This window comes from Cricetulus griseus, chromosome 2, assembly GCF_003668045.3.
Source record: "Cricetulus griseus strain 17A/GY chromosome 2, alternate assembly CriGri-PICRH-1.0, whole genome shotgun sequence".
NCBI lineage: Eukaryota > Metazoa > Chordata > Mammalia > Rodentia > Cricetidae > Cricetulus > Cricetulus griseus.
The window spans coordinates 176,910,571-176,917,654 of NC_048595.1; positions in this window are offsets into that span (position 1 = coordinate 176,910,571).

A 7,084-nucleotide genomic window follows, 5' to 3' on the forward strand; every position below is an offset into this window, starting at 1 on the left:
AAATAATCACACAGAGGCTTACTATGAATTACAAACACTCTGCCAATAGCTCAGGTGCGTTACTACATAACTCTTACGTTTAAATTAACCTATATTTCTTATAAATGCTTTGTCACATGGCTCATGGCTTGTTATCTTATTTTCTACACATCCTGCTTCTTTGGTGGCTGGCTGGCATCTCCTCTGACTCTACCTTTCTTCTTCCCATCATTCTCCTAGTTTGGTTGTCCCATCTATAATTCCTGTTCAGCTATTAGCCAGTCAGCTTGTTTATTAAACCAATCATAGTGACATATATTCACACAGTGTACATTTTCCACAATATAAAGTTTATGTAGGGCTCCAAGGATTGTTTTTAGGGGTTGAACCATGTCCCATGAACCAAAATGCTTCATGCAATGAAGGAGATCAAAGTGATAAACCTTAAGCCAAGGAACACCAAAAGATTACCAGTAGGCCACCAGAAGCTGGGATAGTGACACAGAAGAAGCTAGCCTTGATCTTTGATAGAACACAGTATCTGAAGAGAATCCAACGAACACCTTCTTCAGCTCAAAAAAAGCAATGATACAGGCTAGGAAGATTTCTCAGTGGTTAGAGTACTTGATGCTATTCCAGAGGATCTAAGCTCATCTGCCAGCACTCAAAAGGAACAACTTATAATCATCTAATAAGTCCAACTCCAAGGCATCTACCACCCCCTTATTGCCTTCTTGGGCACCTACATACACATGCACAGACACACACACACATAGACAAGCAGACATATTCAACAAAAAAATAAATTTAAAAAACAAAGTATAGACAACCAACACATCTAGACATTCAGAGACAAAGCTATGCCACAGGGGCAGGCATGTTAGTAGATATGCAGTGGTCATTCATTTGGGAAAGAAATGAACTTCAAAATAGGCCACTACTGCTAAAGGAGGAAAAGAAGAGATACAATACCAGATAACCTTCTTTTAACATCTCCTTTCTACAAGGCATGGACCATTCATTGCATCCTACTTCCATTTTGAGGGGTAGTCATATTGTGGATATTGTGAATGAGTTCTGCCAATGTTACAGATGAAGAAACTAGGTCTTAATGCGGGAGAGGACAGAATCTTTCCATATATGAGTCTCCCCCTCACAGGAACCCATTTCCATCCCCCACAACAAATTCTCAGATCTTGTAGTATTTTCCCTCATCTATAGTTTAAAACTCAAGTGAGAGATGAGTTATGCTTTCCTGAAGCCAAGAAATGTATGAAGAATGCTGGGGGTTCTCATGAAGAAATAGCAACATCTAATATTTATGGAGAATTTACTTTGTACAAGTTCCCCTTCACCAAATACTACAGCTGAATGGTCTCATTTCTGGCTCACAGTTCACTGAAGTCAAGCAATTTACCCAAGTGTTAGCATTCACATGTAAATCCAGTGTGGTGGTTTTTGAAAGCCATCTCCTTAACACATTTTTCTGTGCCGAAATTGAACCATAAGCAAACATCCTTACCTGTATGGGCCTAATTTCCTTAACAAAAAAATGTGAAACTAGACCACATGCATCAAAGTCTGTCAATGTTGAAACATGGCTTCATTCATTACTGATCATCAGGTATGATCCAGGACACTGAAAATAAAGTAATTACCAAAAGCCATACCTTCATGGAGTTTGGGGGATACTGAAAGGGTGAACATGAAGAAAATAAAGCAGAGTAAGAGACTGATTGTCAAGTGAGTGTCTTGGAAAGAACACCACATTTCATCTAGAGTCCTTGGGAAGGTCTACTGAAGAGAACTTCCAGGGGACAAATTAAAAGAAGGCACAAGGAATGAGATACCCAGGGTACACAGGATTCATTGTCATAGGCATTAAACACTCAAGAGACCCATGGCAAGTAAGTGACTCTAGAGGGTGATTGACATTTGTTAGGTTTACATACGGAAGCTTTATTTAAACCTCTCCTTCTACTGCTATAGATGGAGACCCTGTTTTATAACATAAGCTCACAATGATTTAATTCACATAATTCAGTTGAATTTGCTAACCATACTAAGCCTAATTGAGTGATCAGCCAAAGCTTCATTCTTATTACCATCTAATTGGGGACTCTTTTGGAGTCTTTATTAAAGGAACTCACATGATCCACAGATCTTTCTAATTGTAGCTGACCCATGTTTCCTTGTTGAAGTCTCCAAGAGAAATGGTTTCTAATAACAATTGATGTCCACTCATCCTTTTGTCCAGTTCATTCTCTACACTGTAGCTACAATGACAGTTCTAAAATCAAAACTATATGTGTCACCGCTCTCCTGAAAAGCCTCCAATGATGATGACATTATTTGGGTGTCAAATTCCATATAAAATCCAGCCAAAAAGAGAGCACATTTTATCATTTATAAATTAGACTTCAAGTAACCTGAATCTTTTAAAGTTTCTAAATATGGGTATTACTCTCAAGATAAAAACCACATTCATGGGGTAATGATGTTAATGGTTGATTCTCAGGCTAGATTCAAAGTGAAACCTTAACATCAAATATGAAATGAGTAACCTGAATCAAGTCATCTAAATTTCCAATATTCACTCTTATTTGTGAAAATCACAAATAAGATAGTAGCTGCCTCTTCTAGTGGTCATGAAGGTTAAACGGGCTAATACCCTTAAGCCCAGATGCTGACATCATAAAAGCACTGGCTGAGTGAAAACTGTAACTAATAAGCCATGTAGCAGTCTTCACCATTAGTTCTTATGTTATTTTGTAGGATTGTATCAGCTGCTGCCTCAACAAAGTACCACAAACTGTGTGGCCCAGATGAGAATGTGTCTTTTTTTAAGATTTATTTATTATGCTTACAACATTTTGCCTCCATGTATGCCTGCACAACAGAAGAGGGCACTAGATCTCATTACAGATGGTTGTGAGCCATCCATGTGGTTGCTGGGAATTGAACTCAGGACCTCTAGAAGAAGAGTTAGTGTTCTTAACCTCTGAGCCATCTCTCCACCCCCACCCCCCTTTTTTTGGTTTTTCAAGACAGGGTTTCTCTGTGTAGCCTTGGAGCCTATCCTGGCACTCTCTCTGGAGACCAGGCTGACCTCAAACTCACAGAGATCCGCCTGCCTCTGCCTCCTGACTGTGAGAACGTGTCTTATCCCACAGTCTGAGTCTGAAATAGTGGTGTTATGAGGACTAACTTGTTCTAGGGACCAAGGAGGAAAAATCTAACTTGTTCTGTGGGTTTTATTCCTTGCGTTTATAGTTTTTTGGCAGCATGTGGGGTTCTTTGGAATGTAAATCCATCCTTCCATTCTCAACCTCTTACTTGTATGATACTCTGCCTCTGTGTATTTGTCTATCTCCAGATCTGGCCCCCGTTTAAGGATACCAATTATTTTGGATGAAAAGCCTACCCTATTCTACTATGCCCACATTTTAACTAATTATATATGCAACAACCTTATTTACAAATAAGATCACATTCTGATTGGGGTAAGGACTTCAGTGAAGAAACAACTCCACCTGAACAGGCTTTGACATGTTTTCTTATCTATCATCACTGCCCTCAATGTCTCTTTTACCAGCCTCCTGTAATACACAAACTTGTTTGACAAACTAATTCCTACTTGATTCTCAGGTTCCAGTGACATCTTACTTTGTAAGTGCATCCTAGCATTCCACCATTTCATCATTTCAGATTCAAGGCCTTGCTCATGTCTTCCCAGTGCCCCCATCATTACAGCCCTTATCATACCTGCCCTCCCTGTAAGACTTCAAACTCTCGGTAGTCCTGGCTACTTGTCACCATGTTTCAGAACCCAAATAGTTCTTGAGTAATTACCTCTTGAATGAATGCTAATGCCTCATCTTATTTTTCAGATGTGACCTATTTTGTGGTTTTATGGATATTCATAAGGTAAAAAAGGTATAAAAATTGAAAAGTTTTTAAGTATTGCTTGAAGTTGAGTTCAAAGATGAGAAGGTGTGTTGGTTGTTTCAAATAAAAGGCACTTAATGCAAGGGATGTGCTACACAGATGTCTGAAGGTTCTATAGACAAAAGGCTGAGAAAGTCATGAATAAAGATACTACCACCAGCAAGAATGAGAGAGCAAAAGGGAAATGCAGAGGCTGCCAGAGAGATGCCATGCATAGGACATTCTCATCTGGGTGACAGATCCCAGAAAGAGGAAGAGTCATAGGACTAAAGCTTGGATTTCAGATCAGGGAAACAGCTTGTCCGGGGATGCTGAAAGGAACTAGAGGTTAAGTGCCAACTGTTCTTCGCTCCCAGCATGATCATCAAGATATCCAGCAAGAAATGCTCAGACCTCAGCACCTGCATCATCAAAGCCAAAGAGGAGCTGAGAGGCAATAGCTCCAATGCGCATGAGCAGCACAAGCCAGAAGCCTAAACCAGAGGTATGTGGACTACAAGAGATTAGGAATGAGTCCTGAAAATAGGTTTCTACTGGTGGCTGTCATATGCCAACCATATCCTCCCCCCAAACATTTTTCTCTTCTGAGATTCAGGTTCACTATCCATGGCAGGAAGAAGGAGCAAGATGACTTGAGGGCCTTTCCCTATATGCACAGGGACTGAAATGAGTAGTACATGGGAATTTCAAAGATACCGACACCCTCAAATCTACAGGACTCTACCTCTGACTTTCACCATCATGTGCATGAATAGAACATTTCAGGTCCCCAGTTCTGTGGCTCTGTTACTGCGCCCCAACAAAGGAAGGAAGCCAGCCCTGCATTTCTCCATCATAGTAACTATTGATCAAACTGATAAATGAGCCATTGCATGGACTGTTTAACTGCAAACTTGAGAAGTAAAGGGAGAAATTACCAAAGTGACAGCAGGGGGAGTAGAGGTCTAGGGGAAAGGAACCAAGTTGGGAGGTGACTGAGAGTTGATTTTCACATGCAGAAGGCCTAGGGTTTGCACGCACCTCTTTCACAGCAGTGTTGTCTCCAGCTGTCTGCCTCTCTGCTTCCCATGGGCCAGTTGGGAATTTAGGAAATAGGGAGACTTAGTTCACCTCTCAGTGTGGTCATTCATTAGCTGGGAAACCAAAAGCAGTCTGTTTCCTATGTGCACTTCTGTCTGCCTCTCTAGATAGCAAAGATCAAATGAGCTAATACAAGTAGGTGAGCTCTCTCATACCAGACACTACTTAAAAAATAATAGTCTGTTATTGTTGAATGTCCTTGTCTCTTTTAGTTATTGTCTGTTTTGAGTTTCTTGGCCCAGAACTTGCTGTATAGTCCAGGCCTGTACTGAATTTGCAAACCTCTGGCTTTAGCACCAAAGTTCTGGAATTATAAGCACACCCAGAAAAGGAGTCTCTTTATAAACATTCATTAACAATAATATGTGAAGATACCATGATGGAATACATTATTTCATGCAGAAACCAAAAAGAATTAACTAAAATATACTCAAAAAACACATGAAATATCCTTTAAATGCTTACACATCTGTACGTTTTACCTCAATAAGACAATTGCAAAATGTGAAAGTGAAGAGTGATTTGAATTTATTTTAATTCATGAGTTGGGAGTGATACTATGAGATAAGAAGTGACCTACTTAGATAGTGGACCCAGTAGTGTGAGCAAATAGTACAAAGGGAGCCAAGTGCTCCTGGTTAGCATCCACAGCTGAAGATAAGTGGGCACCTCCTCTACTTGAAAGTATGTTTACAGGAGAAAATGTAGGGAATTGTGAAAATGGAAATTTAAAATATCCATGTTTTCAGCCTACACACATAAAAAGTAATCTGTGACTTTTAAGTGCTATGTAAGTGTGTGTGTGTGTGTGTGTGTGTGTGTGTGTGTGTGTGTGTGTGTGCCTGCATGCACATGCACACATGTGTTGTATGTGTGAATCCACATACCCCCACAGGTGTATTGTAGTGGTATCTTGCTTCACCAGTGAACTTGTGGTGGTGACTGCATCATAGGGTCATGGCTTCAGGTGTGCAGATGTGACCCCTTAATAAGGAAGAGGAGGGGCTGGCTCTCTCTTCCATTGCAGTCAGAGCATTCATTGGAAGGGCAGAAACTGCATCTTCAGGAGCAGGAAGACTGTGGCTGTTATTTACTATTAATTGTGTAAGTGGTTCCCTAATAAATACCTGTTAATCATTTATCTTGGGTCTTGTGGACTCATTTAATCCCCGCCTTCAATTGGCACCCAATGTGGGTTGATTCCCACGATCAACAGGAAGGACAATATCAGATGTTCTGGCTTACTCACTTGAGACAGATTCTCTCACTAGACCTCATGCTCTCCATAGTTTGTAACTAGCTGGCAGTGATCAAGTCTCAGTGATTCTCCTGTTTCTACCCTACAACAACATTGGAGTTACAACTGCATACAGCTATACCAGCTTTTTTATATAAGTGTTGATTTGAACTACAGTACTCATGTTTGCACAGCAAATCCTCTAGTCACTTAGCCATTTCCCCAGTCTGAGTATTCGTACAAACCATACAAGGATAGCAAGATTGGGGCCTTCATGAGGCAAGGAAACTAGCACTAGGAAATGGCACTGTGGGATGAAACACTGCTGGTGTTGATAGATGACAGTTGACCACTTAGCCTGAAAACCAGGAGAACTTGGGGAGTGTGGAGACTGGTAAATTCAAGACCACGTGTCCCAAGAAGAACTCTTCTATGCTGCTCTAATTTATTATTTTCACATTTCTGGTATGGCTGGTTCCCTGATGATTTTATGAGAAGTTAAGCTTCTAAAATTATATGTGCATCTCCAATTTTAACTGCTGGAGACTGGTTAATTCTTTTTTTTTAATTTATTGCCTTTTGGTTGTCCTGTTATCAGAGGACTTTAAACACTGGATAATACACCTTAGTAAGATACATTATTCTCAAAATTTTCTCTAATTTTACAGAGAATTTTTACTTTCCTTTTTTCAGCTTTTTTTTTTTTACTTTTTTTTTTCTTCGAATTTTTTTATTTGAATTAGAAACAGGATTGTTTTACATGACAATCCCAGTTCCCTTCTCCCTCCCATCCTCTCCTACCACTCCCCAACTCCACAGGCTAACCCAAACATCTGTAGG